The 20,366-nt window shown below is 49.6% G+C and overlaps 1 long non-coding RNA gene and 1 pseudogene across 1 annotated transcript; one reads left to right on the top strand and one right to left on the bottom strand.

Moving 5' to 3' along the window:
- Positions 1–302: 302 nt before the first annotated feature.
- Positions 303–17,526, bottom strand: LOC116536527. Its single transcript, XR_004262687.1, has 3 exons — positions 17,517–17,526; positions 16,789–16,790; positions 303–546 (listed from the first exon to the last, which is right to left on the bottom strand). It is a non-coding gene; the product is annotated as an uncharacterized LOC116536527 (long non-coding RNA).
- On the top strand, positions 12,223–12,318 carry LOC116536553 (annotated as a pseudogene).
- Positions 17,527–20,366: the final 2,840 nt, after the last annotated feature.

Here is a 20,366-nt window from a genome sequence, read left to right on the forward strand (position 1 = left end):
CACGCTTCTAGGGAGCTGTAGGCCTCCGTGTGAGTCCCACACAGATAAACCGCTCCTTGCCAAGCCTGGGTACTATGGCTGCCCCATGGACGTGAGGGCCTCCCTCGTGTATTAAGAACCGCACATGCCCCTTACCCATGTGAGGGAGCCACATGGTTACTTGCATTTGACAGTGGAGGAAGCTGAGTCCACAAAGGTTAGCAGACTCACCTGAGCAACACGCAAGCTCCCCAGGAGCCCAGAGCTGGTCATCCCAGCACCGCCCTTGGCTGTACTGCTGGGCCAGGCCTTATAATCTGGAGAAAAGCAGGATGTGCTGCCTCAGCCCGAGTCCCATAGGACCTTGGGAATTCCAATAAGCTGGGCCTGGCACTGTGATGCCATGAGCCTCTGCAGGCTTCCCTGTGCCCCCACAGTACCTGCCTCTGCATGGCCCTGCTGCTGTGCCCACAGGGCAGGGGGCTCCCAGGGAGGAGGGTAGCACAGCACGGGGCAGGACTCATACTCACAGAGACCCTGCAGCAGGCTGCATCTTAGCTGGTAGAACTTGGCCAGCACGTTGGCCCTGGACAGCTCTCGGAGCTGCTGCAGCAGCTTCTACTCCATCAGGTAGCTGGTCACCTGGGCCATGTCCAGGGGCTCATTCCCCTGAGCCAGCAGTGGCAACATCATCACCACTGTAATAGTTCCTAGAGGGAACACACGGGACAAGTCGCTATGCCTAGCCGAGGCTTGCTGCTTTTGTCTGCAGAGGGGGAGCTCACAGGTCTGCAGGAAGAGCTTTGCCATGGAGAACATTAGGGTGCCTCTCGGGGAAGGGCTGTCCTTGTTCTAGGAAATCCCATAATGAGGTGGAGGAGGACAGAGGGCAGCATGACAGCGGAGTTAGGGGGTGAGGCCAGGACAGAAACAAGCTGTCCTATTTTGAAGACACAGATGTCTGATCTGCCCCCTGGGTCTTTGGCAGCATGGGCCTGTGTGTGCGGGTGCCAAGGACAGGAGCTGGAAGGTGTAGGAAATTGTTGTTTTTTGAGACAGAATCTTATTCTGTTCCCCAAGCTCGGGTATACTGGTACGATCTTGACTCCCTGTGACCTCAGCTCCTGGGTTTAAGTGATTCTCCTGTCTCAGCCTCCACAGTAGCTGGAACTACATGCACTCACTGCCATGCCCAGCTTATTTTTGTATGTTTAGTAGAGTCAGGGTTTCACCATGTTGGCCAGGCTGGCCTCCAACTCCTGACCTCAAGTGATCTGCCCAAAGTGCTGGGATTACAGTCATGAGCCAGTGTGCCTGACCAAAAGGTCTAGGAAATTTCTACAGTTGAGGGGAGGACTGGAACTTTTCAATATGTAGAGTAGGGTCAAGCCTGTGAGATCTGAATGATCAGGGAGATCTTGGCTCATGTGGGGGTAGAGTGGGCAGAGGAACATTGCACACTCTGTTGTTGATGGGCCGGTGAGGAGGAGGGGCAGGTAGCCTCACTTACCTTTTAGGGAGCCCAGAGGCCCTGCAGCTGGGGACAGGAAGCAGCCAGTCCCTCCCAGTTGCATCAGCCCTACCACCTTGCTATTCAAACAGGCCACGCAAGGTGGTTCATGCCCGTAATCCCAGCACTGAGTCTCTGGCGCCCAGGATTCTGAGACCAGCCTGGGTAATATAGTGAAACCCTGTCTCTACTAAACATACAAAAATTAGCCGTGTATGGTGGTGAATGCTTGTAATCCCAGCTACTTGTGAGGCTGAGGCAGGAGAATCACTTGAATTTGAGAGGCAGAGGTTCCAGTGAGCCAAGATCACACCACAGCACTCCAGCCTGGGTGACAGAGCACGAGACTCCATCTCAAAAACAGGCCAGGCACATCGCTCTCCCAGGCCTCTGTGCAGTGGTGCCCCCACCTGGAGCTTCTGTTCCCATACTGGCCCCATGGCTCTTTCTCAAACTGTACCTTCTCCTCAAAGTTGGCCATGGCCACACCATAGAATTCCCAGCCCACCATCTCAACAATGTTCCTTCTTTAGCATTTGCCACCTAATGTATGGCAGAGTGGTGGTAAATGATGGGCAGTGGGCCACACCCAGCCTGTGGTCGGCTTCTGCAAGGCCTTCAAGAAAGAAGGGCTTTTATGTGTTTAAAAGATTACAAAACAGGCCAGAAGTGGTGGCTCATGCCTGTAATCTCGACATTTTGGAAGGCCAAAGGGGTTGCATCACGGAACGTCAGGAGTTTGAGACCAGCCTGGAGTGGCAAAACCCTGTCTCTACTAAAAAGGCAAACAATTAGCCAGGTGCAGTAGTGCACACACCTGTAGTCCCAGCAACTCGGAGAGCTGAGGCAGGAGAATCACTTGAACATAGGAGGCAGAGGTTGCAATGAGCTGAGATCACACCACTGAGACAGAGCGAGACTCCATCTCAAAAAAAAGATGATTACAAAACAAAAGCAAGGAAATGTGACAGAGCAGAATGGCCTGCTTAAGAGGTGACTCTGAGGCTCTCTGCAGGGAGCAGTGCACACCCTGCTGTAGATTTCTTGTGCTTCATGTCTGTCTCTGAGTAAAACTGAGCTTCCTGAAGGCAGGGGTCAGCCTCGCCCACTGTGGTCCTCTGCAGCAGCTCCTAAAATCCTGCCTGCCCTGGGATCATGCTCACAAGGTCTCTGTGGAGTGAGGAAGAAACCCCAGCTTCCTCTCCTGTGAAATGGGGAGTGAAGAAGCCTTTGTGTAGGGCGGTCAGAGTAGTCAGGGAGTCAAGAAAGTGTCGAAACATTCGTCATTGCACCTGATATGTGGCAGGAATGCCGGATGTGCCACTCCCAACCCTGCATTACCTGGTTACGAGGTCATACAGGTCCAGCAGGGGTTTGCTGAGCCTCTTCAGTGCCCATGAGAACGTGGCCTCAGCCCCGGACAGCATCTGCTGAGCCACCTGGAGAGGGAGGGGACAGTGAATGCTGTCTCGGTCGTCCTAAACTGCCAGCCACGCCCCATCCTTACTCTCACTTTCCAGCTCCAGGGTGCCTTTCACGGACCTCACGTCCATCCTGATGGGCCTGGGACCCCGGTTGCCTGGCATCCGGGGCCCCCAGGCCTGAAGCCACCACATGGCCTCCTCTGCCCACTCTCGCCACACCTCCCCCAGGGGCCGCAGCATCACTTCCAGGAAGGTGTTCTTCAGTGTGGCCAGGGACCCTGCAGTGGGCAGCCACCACCCACCATGAGGCCTCTGGGCGCTCAGAGGCCCAGCCCAGGCCTCAAGGAGATAGGGCCTGTTCCTGGGATTAAGATGGTGGGGGAAGTGGGGGAAAAGGAATAGAGCAGAAGGCACTGAAGATTGCAGGCGAGTTGTTACAACAGACGTGAGCTGCCTCTGCATGGCCTGCTCATAAGTTGTCTGGGAACTTGAATTAGGAGGGTTCCCACCAATCCTAGAAGTGATACGAGGCTCTCTGCACCTGAACTGTTTGTACAAACGTGGTTTATGCCAGATCCCTTCTTGCCTCCTAGGAGTCTGACAGTGTGCTCTGAGCGAAGCAGCACCTGCCAACTAGGCAGCCCCACTAAACACCCTGGGTGACATAGTGCTAGGCCAGCCAAATGCATCCCATGTGAAGGCACAGGGACAGGGAGAGGACACTGGGTGCTGGCCCTGGTTCCCCCTGGACTCCACCCCAGACCCCTTCCTTGTGCTGACACTCCTGCCTCCCCTCACTGTAATCAATGACAGCTGCGAACAGCAGAGTGTGCCGAGTCCTGGAGCCCTCTTCCAAATTCACTGCCCTACGGGTGGCCATGGGACTCTGGCACGGCAGAGAGGATATGGAGGTGACATTCAATAGCCAGTCAGAGGGACACCCACCCTGGCATTGGGCAAGGTCTTAGCCCCAGATGGTGGAGAGTCCAGAAGTTCCTAGTCCTGCCAGGAGGGCAGTCGGGGCAGCCACTATGAGCGTTTATCGACCACACGGCCACAAAGAACTTACTGTGGAATCAGAAAGAGACCCAGTGGCAGTGAGCTTCACAGAAACAAGGCTGTACATGTAAAAGAAAGCAGGCAGAAGACTGAAGAAACCGAGGCAGCAGGCATAAGGGCTATTAGCTTGGATACCTTGTAAGAATAAGATAGAAGCCCATGAAAAAAAAGAAGGTTGGGTCAGGCACGGTGGCTCACACTTATAATCCCAGCACTTTGGGAGGCTGAGGCTGGTGGATTACGAAATCAAGAGATCAAGATCATCCTGGCCAAAATGGTGAAACCCTATATCTTCTAAAAATACAAAAATGAGCTGGGCATTGTGGTACATGCCTATAGTCCCAGCTACTTGGGAGGCTGAGGCAGGAGAATCGCTTGAATACGGGAGGCAGAGGTTGCAGTGCGCCGAGATCGTGCTACTGTGCTCCAGCCTGGTGACACAGCGAGACTCCATCTCAAAAAAAAAAAAAAAAAAAAAAAAAAACACCACCGTTTGCAGGACTGGATGTGAAAAGGAAAAAAAAAAAATGTATAAGGTTCAATGCGTGCTGTAGAAGAACCACCACCTGTTAGCTTCTGAGCATACCATCATTCCTAACTCAGCAAAAGAACCCCCACTCCGGGAAAAACTAAAAGCAAACTGCTGTTTCCAAAATGCATTTTTTACGGTTGGAAATCTGTGTTTCCCAAGCCCTCCTTCCAGTCCTTGGCACTGTGAGAAGCGTTTCTTACCACTGGGGATGTGGGGCTGGAGATGCAAAAGGGAAACTCACCAAGGCTGTGGTTCATATGCCTGCCTGCATGCTTACAGCCAGGGCCAGAGGGCCACGAGGGGTTCCCTAGCTCCTGCCATCCACGCTGGACTCACAGGGCACGGCTCTGCTGCAGTGGCCGGGCTTACCTCCATGAAGTGATTGCTCAGAGTGGGCCCCGAGTCATTCTTGAAGGTCTGGCTCACACAGAGATGCCTCTTGTTGCTGCTGTCATCCCAGTGCTTCCCATAGCTCACCTCCAGTTCAAGCAATTCTCCTGCCTCAGCTTCCAGAGAAGCTGAGATTACAGACACGCACCACTACGCCTGGCTAATTTTTGTATTTTTAGTAGAGAGAGGGTTTCACCATGTTGGCCAGGCTGGTCTTGAACTCCTGACCTCGTGATCCGCCCACCTCGGCCTCCCAAAGTTTCGAATTACAAGCGTGAGCCACTGCACCTGGCCTTGTTTTTTTTTTTTTTTTTTTTTTTTAACTTATTGTTTTAGAGATGAGAGCTCACTCTGTTGCCCAGGTTAGAGTACAGTGGCACCATCTTAGCTCACTGCAACCTCTGCCTCCTGGGCTGAAGCAACCCTGGATGAATAGACATAAGACTGAGGCTGAAGGGCCGCCCTGGATCCATTCCTATATGGCTATGCTATTGGGAGCAAGTTCATCTCTGGGGATGAGCTCAGGGTACTAGGATCACCACTTGCCAGACTGGTGCTCTCTCTGGACATCCCACCTGTCATGGGCACCCACCTTGTGGCTGAAGGCTGGGATCTGTGTGCAGTGGAGCTCGTGGCCGAGCTCCAGCCTGTAGGCGCCGTATGAGCCACCCTCTGTCTGCAGCCTCTGGCCAGTGCTGCACTGGTGTGCTGGCTGCTTTGCCTGAGCTGTGAAGATCGATCAAGGGACCACTGCCCTCCTCTGCCAGGCAGCTCTCCAGCAGGGCTCCAAGAGGAGGAGGGCCCAGCCCAGCCTGGCCTCAGCATTGTCCTCCCAGCCCTGTGCTCTGCTTCACCTGTCACTCCATTAGAACCTGTCCATGGGGAGGTCTTAAGAGTTAGATGAATGTCCCCTCAACAGACACACCTTTTTTTTTTTTTAATGAGCAGGTACTAAGTCCTACTTAGAGCCCACAGAATGACTAATGGAAAATCCTGTGGTGACAGTATATCTTAGCTCACAGAGCCACAGCCACGGGAAACAGGGCAGGCCCTGCCACCTCCACCTCCCCTGCAGCCAGGCATGCAGTGCCTTACGCAGGAGGTTGTACTGGATTCTCAGGGAGTTGGTGCAGAGCTGTCTCTGCTGCTGCAGCAGGCCAAGGGCACACAGCCCCACCAGCCCTGGCACGAACACCTCGGCATCCAGGGCGACCACCCAACGTCCATCCTCTTCTTTCCAACAGTGCTGCAGGGACAGAGGGCAGGCAGGTGAAAGGGTCGGCCCCCAGGGACAAACACTCCCAGCCCTAGGCTGGGGATACCACAGGGGCCTTGGGGTTGGGGGGCTCCTTGAAGAGTCAACACCTGTGCCGTGCACAACAGCCCACAGACAGACCTGATCACGGCTCACTGCGGCCTTGACCTCCCAGACTCAATCAATCCTTTCACCTCAGCCTCCCAAGTAGCTGGTACTACAGACATGTGCCACCACCTTGGCTAATGTGTGTGTGTGTGTGTGCGCGCGCGCGCGCATATATATATATATATATATATATATATATATATATTATTTTTTTTTTTGTAGAAACGGGTCTCACTATGTTGTCCAGGCTGGTCTTGAACTCCTGGGCTCAAGCAATCCTCTTGCCTTGGCTTCCCAAAGTTCTGGGATTATAGGCGTGGGACACTGTGCTTGATCCAAGAATAAAGTAGAATGAGGCTGGGCACAGTGGCTCATGCCTGTAATCCCAGCACTTTGGGAGGCCAAGACAGGCAGATTTCCTGAGGTTAGGAGTTTGACACCAGCCTGGCCAACATACTGAAATCCCGTCTCTACAAAAATACAAATAGATAAATAAATAACCAGGTGTGGTGATGGGCACCTGTAATCCCAGCTACTTGGGAGGCTGAGGCAGGAGAATCACTTGAACCCAGGAGACAGAGGCTGTGGTGAGCCAAGATTGCACCATTGCATCCCAAAAACACTGTGAGACTGTCTTAAAAAAAAAAAAATAGAATGAAACAAAAACAGGACATATGACAAAAGAATTAACCACACATCATGGGTTATTGGGTAAAATTCACCTTCTGAAGCTTCTGCAACACTGAAGGTCATCCAGAACAGACAGGTGGACCCCCAAACACCCACATGAGGTGGTCAACAGCCACCGCTCCAAGTGTCCCCAGCCCCAGCTCCTGTCCTTATCTTGGAATCTTTCGGAACCCATAAGCGGCACACCCAGGCGCCACCACCCCAGCTCTGGCACAGGGTCAGCACCTGCTTAGCCTGTGTGTGTGTTTTAAATGCCCCGTGTATTTTAGGTCAAAATGTCACATGTGTTCCTTATCATGGCTGAGAATAAAAACAGCCCAAATCTGCTATTTGATGGTTTGTGGGGGCAGTTGGAGGTTTTGGGAGGTTCTGGGGGCTCACACTGAGCCTGCATCTGTCCTTAGATGGGATGTTAATATTGAGAGTCTGGGGTGATGAGGACCATCAGGAGGCATTTGGCCCACACCCTAGCCTGGCCACAGAGAAGACAGGGCACAAGGGGTTTCATCTCCTACCTGTCAATTGGGCCTGGTCATTCAGCTGTTGGCTCAGGATGCAGATAGGCCAGCTTGCTGCCTGCCTGCCACGTGAGGTTCCCTGTAAAGATGACAGGGCTGCCCCCATCACCAGTTTTATCTCCAGCTGTGCCTGGAACCATTCAGCCTTGCCGACTATGGGTGGCTGCAGGTCTCTCTAGCCCTGAAAAGGCCATGGTGTCACCTGGAATGACAGGCTTGGCCAGCAAGCCCAGCCATGATCATGCAAGCTGGGACTGGAGAAGGGGCAGCAGACAGCCTAGCTAATGGCTTTCTTTGCTGATCCTTCCCCAGTTTTCAATTTTTCTTGAGACGGAGTCTCACTCTGTTACCCAGGCTGGAGTGCAGTGGCAGGATCCAGGTTCACTGCAAACTTCGCCTCCTGGGTTCAAATGATTCTCCTGCCTCAGCCTCCCAAGTAGCTGGGATGACAGACGCACACCACAATGCCCAGCTAATTTTTGTATTTTTAGTAGAGACGGGGTTTCACCATGTTGGTGAGGCTGGTCTCAAACTCCTGAGCCCAAGTGATCCGCCCGCCTTGGCCTCCCAAAGTGCTCAGATTACAGGTGTGAACCACTATGCCCAGCCCTTCCCCAATTGTTTAAACTCCAGATTTCTCAAAATTAGAAACCTGTGTGATAAACTCAGACATAAACACAAAGGACTCCTCTTCTCTCCTTGACAACCCCGCCGTTGGATCCATCAGGAGCTCAGTCGACCATAGCTATGGAATGTGACCAGGGTCGACGCCGTCTGCCACCTCCGCTGCACACCAGCTCCAGCCCCGGTTATCGAGCCTGTCTGACTGCAACATCCTCCTGGTTCTCCCGGTTCCCATCCTGCCGCTGGCAACTGATCTCCACGTGGTGACGAGACACATCCAATGATGGCACACTAGCGTTTCCTACAGTACAATCCAAAGTCCTTGAGGCCCGTGAAGCCAGAACTTTGTTGGTCACTGGTGCAGACACTGGCAGGTGAGCCACAGGGACAGCTCACTACACTTCAAGGCCCCACATGGGACATCCTCTAGAAAAGCCATGAGCAACTACAAATACTATGTTTGATGCCTGCCACCTGCAGACACACCCTGCACACCCCTGATAGTCACTAGCTAGTCAGTTCATACAAAAGATGTCAAAACAATACTCGCTATTACCAGACTGTCACTACTTAATGCTGTGTTTCCCTGATCCCCACTGACGTGTGTGCAGATGTGTGTGTACGAATGTGTATGCATCTGTTTACAGATGTATCTGTACATGGATGTGTGTAGATGTGTATGTATACAGATATACGGAAATACACAGATGTGTGTGTACGAATGTGTGGATATGGATGTGTGTGTATATTGATGTGTACATGGATGTGTCAATATGTAGACATGTATGAATGGGTATACAGACGTGTGTGGATGTGTCTAAAGAAGTGTGTGTATGTATGTATGTATGTATATATATATATATGAATGTGCATATATAAATGTATGTGTACAAATATGTCTACATGTGGATGTAGATGCTCACAGCTCTTCCTGCGGACAGGCACATCCTAGCGCCAACTTTCTCCAGTGTGTATCAGAGGCTGTGCAGTGGTGTCAGAGTTTCCTCAGGGTGCACGTGAACAGGGTGAGCACAGAATTTCTCTCCCAAACCACAACACTTTACAGTTAAAGAGAACACTAGTCACAAATGCGTCAGGTCAGCAGGCATAAACAGGCTCTCCAGGCAACCCAGGACCCGACACCTACACACCAGGGTAGGGAGTGCCAAACAGAATACTTCCCACACTAACCTTAAATCTCACCAACTTGAAGGTTGAACCCAAGGCTCGAACCCCTGGGCCCAGGGATTCGAGGTTGAACCCAAGCTCTGGCACTTTGTATTCATTAGCTCATCTGCCGCAGTTTCCTCATCTTGTGTGAGGTTGCAAAGAGGACTTGAAAAAGGGACCTCCTGTCTGCTGGAACAGGATCCAGAAAGTTACAGAGCGCAGGCTGTTACTGTAATTTTGATGAGTCTGGGGTAGATGGAACTAGAATTTCTCCAAAGGCAAATAAACATTTCCAGGCTTCAGACAGCTCTATAGGGAGCAGCAGGAAAGTCCAAGGGGAGGTACAGGCAATCTGTGCTTGCACATTTAGCAAATAACAAGACGTTCAAGGGCCCCTGGGAGTTCTGTAAATGAGGCAGAAGTCTTAGCCATCAGACAGGTGGCGCTTTAGGAGGAAGACGGCTCTCCCGACATGGGTTTTCTCCCCACCCAGGCTGATGGCACAGGTGGAAGTGGAGAGAATGTTTATGCAGCAAGACATCCAGCCCCAACTTCAGATGCGCTCCACTCCAGCTCTCTGAGAAGACACTGGAAACTGAGGCAGAATCGGGTGATCCACTGCTGAATGTGCCCAGTGGTCATGCCTGGCGGGATCAAGTGTAAAGTTGATATTTGTACCCTGGTTGGAGTGCAGTGGTGCTATCTCGACTCACTGCAACCTCCACCTTCCAGATTCAAGCAACTTGCTGCCTCAGCCTCCTGAGAAGCTGGACCTACAGGCATGCACCACCACGCCCAGGTAATTTTTGTATTTTTGGTAGAGACAGGGTTTCACCTTCTTGGCCAGCCTGGTCCCAAATTCCTGACTTCTTGCTATCCTCCCACCTCCACTCCCAACATTGTTACACTTTTTGAAGTCACTGATCTGCTTGAAAAGGGGGTAGAAGTTTTAAATCTTCTGCCGAGGATGGAGGAGACAGACACAAAACTTCAACATAATGACAAGGGCTTCAAGTGACTAAGTTCTATCCAGGTATCCTTGGGTAAGAACCCTTGAAAAGTACCTACTAAGATGAAAATTAGCCTGGACAACATAGTAACACCCATCTCCACAGAAAAGAAAAAAAAAGAAAAGAAAAAAAATGGAAGGGCATGGTGGCACAGGCCTTAGGCTAAGGCAAGAGGATCGCTCGGGCCCAGGGGTTCAAGGCTGCAGTGATTTAGGATCATACCATTGCATAGAAGACCTTGTAAAGAGGAAAATGAGGGAGAGAGAAAAGACGGGGGAAGAGAAGGGGGGAAAGGGAAGAAAAGAGGTAGGAAGAGGAAAAAAGAGGGAATAGAGGGAGGGAGAAAAAGGAAAGAAAAGAAGAAAGGAAGAAAAAACAAACGAGAAAAACATATAAACCTTGTGGCCAGTGGAATTCCACTGTTAAGAATTTACTCTGCAGAGAGAATGGTGTTCACCACAGAATAATTGTAAGAGAGGAAACCTGGGAAAAACTCAAGAGCACTTCATTATTAACCTAGCTGAATACATTCCATTCCATGGACTATTACATGGTCATTCGCACTACACAGGAGACACTGATTTTTTTAGGTGGATATATTAACTCCACATGCTGACTGTGTGCATAGATCATCTCAGAAAGGAATCACCAAAGAAACTCTAACAGAGGTTGGCTTTCAGGAGGGGTCAGGGAGCAGCTTTAAGGCTGCACCAGCACCAACCAATAGAACTTTTTGCAATGAGGACCATGTTTCCGGGCCATCAGCAGCTGTGGAGCACCTGAAATGTGGCCCACGCAGCCAAAGAACCAAATCCTTCATTTTCTTTAATGTTAATTCATTTAGATTTTTTTTTTCTTTTTTGAGATGGAGTCTAGCTCTGTTGCCCAGGCTGGAGTGAAGTTGCGTGATCTTGGCTCACCACAACCTCTGTCCCCCAGGTTCAAGCAGTTCTCCTGCCTCAGCTTCCCAAGTAGAGGGGATTACAGGGGCTTACCACCACATCCGGCTAATTTTTGTGTTTTTAGTAGAGATGGGGTTTCTCCATGTTGGTCAAACTGCTCTCAAACTCCTGACCTCAGGTGAGCCACCTGACTCGGCCTCCCAAAGTGCTGGGATTACAGCCGTGAGCCACCATATCCAGCCACACTTAGATTTCAATACTGGATGCCATATGGGAGACTCAGTTCTATACTCTTTCATAGTTTTTGAACTTTGAATCATTTAAATGCATTGCCTATTATTTTTAGTTGTGGAACTTAACAGAATAGTATTTAGATTGTATTACTCTAAGTGAAATCTATAGAATTTAAATTGTATCAGCGAATGCTGATATATAAAAAGATTGTCAAGGGGTGTGTGTGTGTGTGTGTGTGTGTATGTGTGTGTGTATTACGTGTTTGTGTATATATTCATGTATGTATATTTAATTTTTTTTTTTTCTGAGTCAGAGTCTCGCTCTGCCACCCAGTCTGGAGTGCAGTAGTATGAACTTGGCTTACTGCAACCTCTGCCTCCAGGGTTCAAGTGGTTCTCCTGCCTAAGCTTCCCGAGTCACTGGGATTACAGGCATGCACCACCACGTCCAGCTCATTTTCTTGTATTTTTAGTAGAGAAGGCGTTATACCATGTTGGCCAGGTTGGTTTTGAACTACTGACTTCAAGTGATCCACCTGCCTTGGCCTCCCAAAGTGCTTTAGTGCTGTGAATCACAGGCATGAGCCAGCATGCCCAGCTGCAAAGGTGTATTTTTGAGTAAAAAGAACAACGTACAAACAAAAAATAGGGAACAGCTGTGGGTGGTGGCTCATTCCTGTAATCCTAGCACTTTAGGAGGCTGAGGTGGGAAGATCGCTGGAGCCCAGGAGGTTGAGGCTACAGTGAGCCATGTTTGCACCACTGCTCTCCAGCTTGAGTAATGGAGCAAGACCCTGCCTCAAGAAAAATTAAAATAAAACCAAAACCTAAGCATGACGTTTGGGTTTTCATGCTATTTTATGATCTGCCTTCCTCAAAACTTGTTACGGTATCATCACATCACCCATCTGACACAAAAAAAGAAAAAATAGCCGGGCGCGGTGGCTCAAGCCTGTAATCCCAGCACTTTGGGAGGCCGAGGCGGGTGGATCACAAGGTCAAGAGATCGAGACCATCCTGGTCAACGTGGTGAAACCCCGTCTCTACTAAAACTACAAAAAATTAGCTGGGCACGGTGGCGCGTGCCTGTAGTCCCAGCTACTCAGGAGGCTGAGGCAGGAGAATTGCCTGAACCCAGGAGGCAGAGGTTGCGGTGAGCCGAGATCGCGCCATTGCACTCCAGCCTGGGTAACATGAGTGAAACTCCGTCTCAAAAAAAAAAAAAAAACAAAGAAAAAATAAAACCCAGAAACTGAAACTAAAAATATTCGTTCACACAGAAGACAGCAGGAACACTGAGAGAACAGGATCCAAAATGTGTGGGTTTTGATGGACAGGGTGGTAGGATCTGGGAGGCTCCACCTACCTCACCTCCTGACCACATTCCTGCAGTCCTATTCGGCATACAGACTAGAGTGACATCACCAGAAATGTAGACGCTTGGAAGGACACCAGTGACACAGAGAAGAGGAGGTCAGAGGTCCACAAGGCACCCAGCTCCTGGCCTCGGATGCCCAGGACTCTGTCCAGAAAGGCTCCCTCCCAGCCATGAAACTTGATGGTCCTCAAGTTCCTGAGGATGGAGCTGGTGAGCCGGGCCTGCAAGTCCTTCTGCCTCATTTGATCTCCTGGGATTGGAGGGAAGAGAGAGATGAAGACACGGCTGGTCCAGAATTCTCCCCTGCACTCTGACAGTCACCCTGCGGCAAATCCCACTGATCTCGCCAACTGTCCCAATGCTGTCTGCCTCTGTGCATCTCTGACCCTCAGTCCCGATCCATCCACCGTTATTCTGTGCCTGGACCCCTGCAGTAACTGACCCGGGACCACTGCCCCAGGGAGGCAGCTTCTGATGCCCGGGGAACAGAAGCTGCCCCTGAGCCCACCTGGGTATGGCACCATCAGGAAGGCTACCTGGAGGTAGGTAATGCCCTAGCTACATCTTTTTTTCTTTCATAGGAGGTCAGCACAGGATACAGGTCACAGAGACCTTGCTAGTAAAACAGCCTGCAATAAAGAAGCCTGTCCAAAACCCACCAAAACCAAGATGGCCAGGAGAGTGACCTCTGGTCATTCTCACTGCTACATTGCCACCAGCGCCATGACAGTTTACAAATGCCATGGCAACATCAGAAAGTTGCCCTATATGATCTAAAAAAGGGCAGTCATGAATAATCTACCCCTCGTTCAGCATGTCATGGAAAAAATAACCCTAAAGATGGGCACCAGCACCCTCTTGGCCGCTCTATGGAGTAGCCATTCTATCTTTACTTTCCTAAAAAACTTGCTTTTTTAGGAAAGAATAAACTTGCTCTGTGGCTCACACCTGTAATCCCAGCAATTTGTTAGGCTGGGGCAGGTGGATCGCCTGAGGTCGAGTTCGAGATCAGCGTGGCCAACATGGTAGAACCCCTTCTCTACTAGAAACATAACAATTAGCCAGGTGTGGTGGCATGCACCTGTGATCCCAGCTACTCAGGAGACTGAAGCAGGAAAATCACCTGAACCCGGGAGGCGTAGGTTATAGTGAGCCAAGATCACACTGCTACCCTCTATCTAGGCTGGGCAACAGAGTGAGACTATCTCAAAAAAAGAAAACAACAACAACAAAAACTAAAACAAACAAAACAAAACAAAACAAAAAATGTGCTTTCACTTTACGGACTCACACAATTGTTTCTTGCATGAGACCCTCCCTCAAGGTCTGGATGGGTTCCCCTTTCCTGTAACATAGCTGCAGATCCTGAAGAGGGTCAGACTTGGATTCTAAGATGGGGAGTCAGGGAATGTGATAAGGGCAGCTACCAGGTCTCAGGGATTTGGGCTCATGGGGGTCTGCTGGGTCAGGAGGCGCCTGCTGAAGATGGGGTACTTCAATGTCAGGGATGGGAATGGCCCACTTACACGATGGGGAGAGGGTTATATTCAAGACAGAACATGCACACACTGGAGTAGGACTGCTGGGTGTTCCTGGTCACAACGGTGAAGTTGAAACCTCTGGAATCAGAACTGGGTTCAAATCCTGACTCTGATGCTTGTTAATGTGGCCTTGGGGCAAGTCACCTCCCTAACGTGCAATTCCCTTGTCTGCAAAATGGGAACAGAATTGTCCTCATTTTGCATGTTTGCTCATTACATTTACGTATTTTCCTAATCTTCATTTTACCCTCATGAGGTTTGTCAGACTTAGCATTCATCATACAGATGCCCAGTTCCCTTTGAAGACAAAGAGTGAATAAGGTTTTAGTTTAAGTCTCGTGCATTATTTGAGACATACACACAGAGTCTGAAACTCACACTTCACTGTTTTCTCTGGCAACCTTGATCCCTACCAATGTGGCGCTTTTGGGATAGTTATCTCCACCCTCTCAGCTTTGGTTTCTATATCTGGAAAATGTGGAAGTGGGAGGTAGAATAAATAATTTTTAAGTTTCTGTGACTTTCTGAGAGCCTTTCACAGGTTACTTGAACTCATTCTCTCACCAAGCCCCACCCCAACTCCAATCTGCATGCCTCAGTTTTCCCTCTCAGTCCTTAGGAATACTATATATACTTTTTTGAGATGGAGTCTCGGTCTTTTACCCAGGCTGGAGTACCAAGTCGCGATCTTGGCTCACTGCAACCTCTGCTTCCCGACCAACTCTCCTGTCTCAGCCTCCCGAGTAGCTAGGATGACAGGTGTGCATCACTATGCCTGGCTAATTTTTGTATTTTCAGTACAGACAGAGTTTCACCATGTAACCAGGCTGGTCTCTAACTCCTGGCCTCAAGTGATCTACCCGCCTCAGCCTCCCTAAGTGCTGGGATTATAGGTTTGACCCACCCCACCCAGCTCAAAGAAAGCAAAACACTATTTTCTAATGTTGGGTCAGTTTGTTTCATTCACATGGTGGCTTCATGGAGAAGTGCCCTGAAGGTAAACCACCCACAGCAGGGGTTGGAAAAACAAAGGAATCTGACAGAAGATGAGCATCTCTCTCTGGGGGAAAAATGGTTCATTAAACTGTAGCAACCTCAGTATCTACCCCTCCTTCACCAGGATCTCATGGTGATGTTAGGAGCTGTCTACCAAGAGGCAGGAAAAGTGCACAGGGAAAGTGACCTGGTGCATTATCTGCGGATATCTTGGTCTTCTCTGATTTTTTTTTTTTTTTTTTTTGAGGGGTTGTCTTGCTCTGTCCCTCAGGCTGGAGTGCAGTGGTGTAATCTCGTCTAACTGCAATTTACACGTCCCGGGTTCAAGCGATTCTCCTGCCTCAGCCATGCCCGGTTCATTTTTGTATTTTTAGCAGAGACAAGGTTTCATCATGTTAGCCAGGCTGATCTTTAACTCCTGAGCAGAAGTTATCTGTCCACCTCAGCCTCCCAAAGTGCTGGGATTACAGGTATGCACCCCCATGCCTGGCAGAAGGATCAGGTTTTCTCATTTTATTTCTATATTTTAGACGGAGTCTCTCTGTCACCCAGGCTGGAGTACAATGGTGTGGTCCTGGCTCACTGCAACCTCCACCTCCTGGGATTCTCTGGCCTCAGCCTCTCGAGTAGCTGGGACTACAGGCATGTGCCACCACACCTGGCTAATTTTTGTATTTTTAGTAGAGATGGGGTTTCACTATGTTGGCCATGATGGCCTCGAACTCCTGACCTTTGGTGATCCTCCCACCTCGGCCTCCTAAAGTGCTGGGATTACAAGCGTGAGCCACCGTGCCTGGCCATGGGTCTTCTTGAACCAAAGCATATCCCTTGTCATGTTTAACAGAATTGTGCCCCAGCCCTGTACTGTCCTTGATTCATCCTCCTTTAAATAGCGAACCTCTCAAAGGCTGTAACAAACATGGAAGAGCCACTGGCCAGGTGGGCTGGGTGGTGGCAGGGGTGCTGGGCTCCCAGCAGTTGTCATCCCCTTTCCAGGATGTACACATGGCCTCATGTACCTGTCCTTTTATCTCCTAGGTCAGTTCGTCGACACCGTCTGGGTGAAAAAAGGAGACCAGATCTTGTTTTCATCCATGTTCAAAAGCCAATATCACCACCCACAACATTGCTGTCAGTGCTTGCCCAAGCCACCGGTAGCCTAGAAATATTTAGACCTGGTTTATTAACCATACACCTGCCAGGCCCAACCCAGCCAAAACATGAAATTGACCGGGCACAGTGACCCACATCTGTAATCCCAGCACTTTGGGAGGCCAAGGCGGGTGGATCTCCTGAGGTCAGGAGTTTGAGACCAGCCTGGCCAACATAGTGAAACTCAATCTCTACTAAAAATATAAAAATGAGCTCGGTGTGGTGGTGCACACTTGTAATCCCAGCTACTAGGAAGGCTCAGGTGGGGGAATCACTTCAACACAGGAGGTGGAGGTTGCAGTGAGCCAAGATTGAACCACTGCACTCCACCCTGGGCAGAGCGTGAGACTCCATCTCAAAAAACAACAGTAACAACAACAAAAACACAAAAATCGGGCCCGGCGCGGTGGCTCAAGCCTGTAATCCCAGCACTTTGGGAGGCCGAGGCGGGTGGATCATGAGGTCAAGAGATCGAGACCATCCTGGTCAACATGGTGAAACCCCGTCTCTACTAAAAATACAAAAATTCAGCTGGGCATGGTGGCGTGTGCCTGTAATCCCAGCTACTCAGGAGGCTGAGGCAGGAGAATTGCCTGAACCCAGGAGGTGGAGGTTGCGGTGAGCCGAGATCGCGCCATTGCACTCCAGCCTGGGTAACAAGAGCGAAACTCCGTCTCAAAAAAAAAAAAAACACACACAAAAATCAAACCCCCGCCCTTTTTGTTTTTTTTAGAGATAGATAAGGACTTCCTGTGTTGTCCAGGCTACAGTGCAGTGGTACAATCATAGCTCACTGCAGCCTCTTACTCCCAGGCTCAAGCAGTCCTCCCACCTCAGCCTCCTGAGTAGCTGGAGTTACAGGTGCATGCTACCATGCCCAATTAATATTTATGTGTGTGTGGAGATAGGGTCTCACCATGTTGGCCAGGCTGGCCTCAAACTCTGGGCTTTAAGTGATCCTCCCATCTCAGCCTTCCAAAGTGCTGGGATTACAGGCATGAGCCTCTATTCCTGGCCAAAACCTGATTATACATTCATGAATGACCGAGGGCATGAGTTTCTGTGTCCTTTAACAATGAAATGGATTATTCCTTGGGTATAACTTTGCTGGGGATGCTGTAACAAAGTGCCACAAACTAAGTGGCTTAGAACAAGACAAATTTGTTGTCTCAGGCTAGATGCCATGGCTCATGTCTGTAATCCCTGTACTTTGGGAGCATGAGAGGATCTCTTGAGGTCAGGAGTTCGAGACCAGCCAGGCCAATAGGATGAAACCCCATCTCTGCTGAAAAAATACAAGGCCGAGAGTGGTGGCTCACGCCTGTAATCCTAGCACTTTGGGAGGCTGAGGTAGGCAAATCGTGAGGTCAGGAGTTCGAGACCACCTTGGCCAACATGGTGAAACCCTGTCTTTACTAAAAATACAAAAATTAGCTGGGTGTGGTGGTGTGCGTCTGTAATCCTACTCAGGAGGCTGAGGCAGGAGAACAGCTTGAACCCAGAAGGTGGAAGCTGCAGTAAGCTGAGATCGCACCACTTTACTCCAGACTGGGGGACAGAGCAAGAATCCATCTCAAAAAAAAAAAAAAAAAAAAGCCAGGCACGGTTGCATGTGCCTGTGTTCCCAAGCTCCTCAGGAGGCTGAGGTGGGAGGATTGCTTGAGCCAGGGAGAATGAGGCTGCAGTGAGCTGAGATCGTGCCGCTGCACTCCAACCTGGGTGACAGAGCAAGACCCTGTCTCAATAAATCAATAAATAAAATAAAAAGTTGTTGTCTCCCAGTTGGGAGGCCGGAAGTGTAAAGTCAGGTGTCTGCAGGCCGGGCTCTCTCTGGAGGCTCTGGAGAAAAATCTGTCCCAGCCTCTCTCCCAGCTCAGGCATCTCTTGATTTATAGTGGCCATCGCCCTTCTATGCATGTGTGCCTCTGTGTGCAAATTTACCTTTGGGCAGGCACAGTGGCTCACACCTATAATCCCGGCACTTTGGGAGGCTGAGGCAAAATTAGCTGGGCATGGTGGAAAACACCTGTAGTTCCAGCTACTCAGGAAGCTGAGGTGGGAGGGTCACTTGAACCTAGGGGTTTGAGGCTGCATTGAGCTATGATCACACCACTACACTCCAGCCTGGGTAACAGAACAAGACTGTCTCAAGAAAAAAAAATTTATTTTTTCTTTTACTGGCAACAAATTTCCCTTTTAGTAAGGACACCAGTTATATGGGATCAGGGCCCCATCTACATGACCCATTTTAACTTGATGACCTCTGTAACGACCCGGTCTCCAGGTAAGGTCATGCTTGTAATCCCAGCACTTTGGAAGGCTGGGGTGGGAGGATCACTTGAGGCCAGGAGTTCAAGACCATCCTGGGCAACATAGTGAGACTTCACATCTACAAAAAGAAAAAAAATTAGCTGGGTGTAGGGGTGTGTATCTGTAGTCCCAGCTCCTTGGGAGGCAGGAGCACAGAGCGAGCCCAGGAGGTAGAGGCTGCAGTCATTTGTGATTGTGCCACTGCACACCAGCTGGACAACAGCAAGACCTAGTCTGTCTCAAGAGAAAAAAAAAAAAGGTTTTCTGATCCAATGTGGGTTAATTTTTTAAAACTTTAACTCTGTATTTTTTCATATTGCTTAGCTTTTCCACATGAACTCTGTGATTATAACCAGAAAATAGCAGTCACATTACTTTTTTTTACCTTTTGAGATGGAGTTCTGATCTTGTTGCCCAGGCTGGAGTGCAGTGGCATGATCTCTGCTCACTGCAACCTCTGCCTCCTGGGTTAAGCAATTCCCCTGCCTCAGTCTCCTGAGTAGACGGGACTACAGGCGCATGCCACCCTACCTCGCTGATTTTTGTATTTTTAGTAGAGAGGAGGATTCACCTTGTTGGTCAGGCTGGTCTCGAACTCCTGGCTTCAAGTGATCTGCCCGCCTCAGCCTCTCAAAGTGCTGGAATTGCAGGCATCAGCCACAGCACCCGGCTATACTTATCTTTTTGTCCACAGAAATGACCAGCATTTCAATTTTTGTTTGTCTTGGTTTGTTTTTCTTAGATGAAAACAAACCAGCAGTTATAATTGGGGAGGACAATTTGCATTATGGGAACCTGGGAGTCGTGCCAAGTTCCGTAATCAAAGTTGGTAAAAAGAAACTGGGGTTATGGGGTGGGGGCGGTGGCACACACGCCTGTAATCCCAGCACTTTGGGAGGCCGAGGTGGGTGGATCACCTGAGGTCAGTTTGAGACCAGCCTGGCCAACATGGTGAAACCCTATCTCTACTAAAAATACAAAAATTAGCCAGGCCTAGTAGTGGGTGCCTGTAGTCCCAGTTACTCGTGAGACTGAGCAGGAGAATCACTTGAACCTGGGAGAGGGAGTGAGACCCTGTTTAAAAAAAAAAAAAATTCATCCTGGGATGCAAGTCTGGTTCAACATACACAAGTCTATAAACGTAATTCACCATATAAACAGAACCAAAGACAAAAACCACATGATTATCTCCATAGATGCAGAGAAGGCAAAACTCTCAATAAACTAGGTATTGTTGGAACATCTCAAAATAATAAAAGCTATTTATGACAAACCCACAGCCAATATCCTACTGAATGGGCAAAAGCTGGAAGCATTCCCTTCAAAATCTGGCACTAAACAAGGATGCCCTCTCTCACTACTCCTATTCAATATAGTATTGGAAGTTCTAGCCAGAGCAATCCGACAAGAAAAAGAAATAAAGCGTATTCAATTAGGAAAGGGGGAAGTCAAATTGTCTATTTGCAGACGACATGATTGTATATTTAGAAGACCCCGTCTCAGCCAAAAATCTCCTGAAACTGATAAGCAACTTCAGCAAAGTCTCAGGATACAAAATCAATGTGCAAAAATCACAAGCATTCCT

The sequence above is a fragment of the Sapajus apella genome, unplaced genomic scaffold (genome assembly GCF_009761245.1).
Source record: "Sapajus apella isolate SASKATOON/1434 unplaced genomic scaffold, GSC_monkey_1.0 scaffold101, whole genome shotgun sequence".
NCBI classification, from domain to species: Eukaryota; Metazoa; Chordata; class Mammalia; order Primates; family Cebidae; genus Sapajus; species Sapajus apella.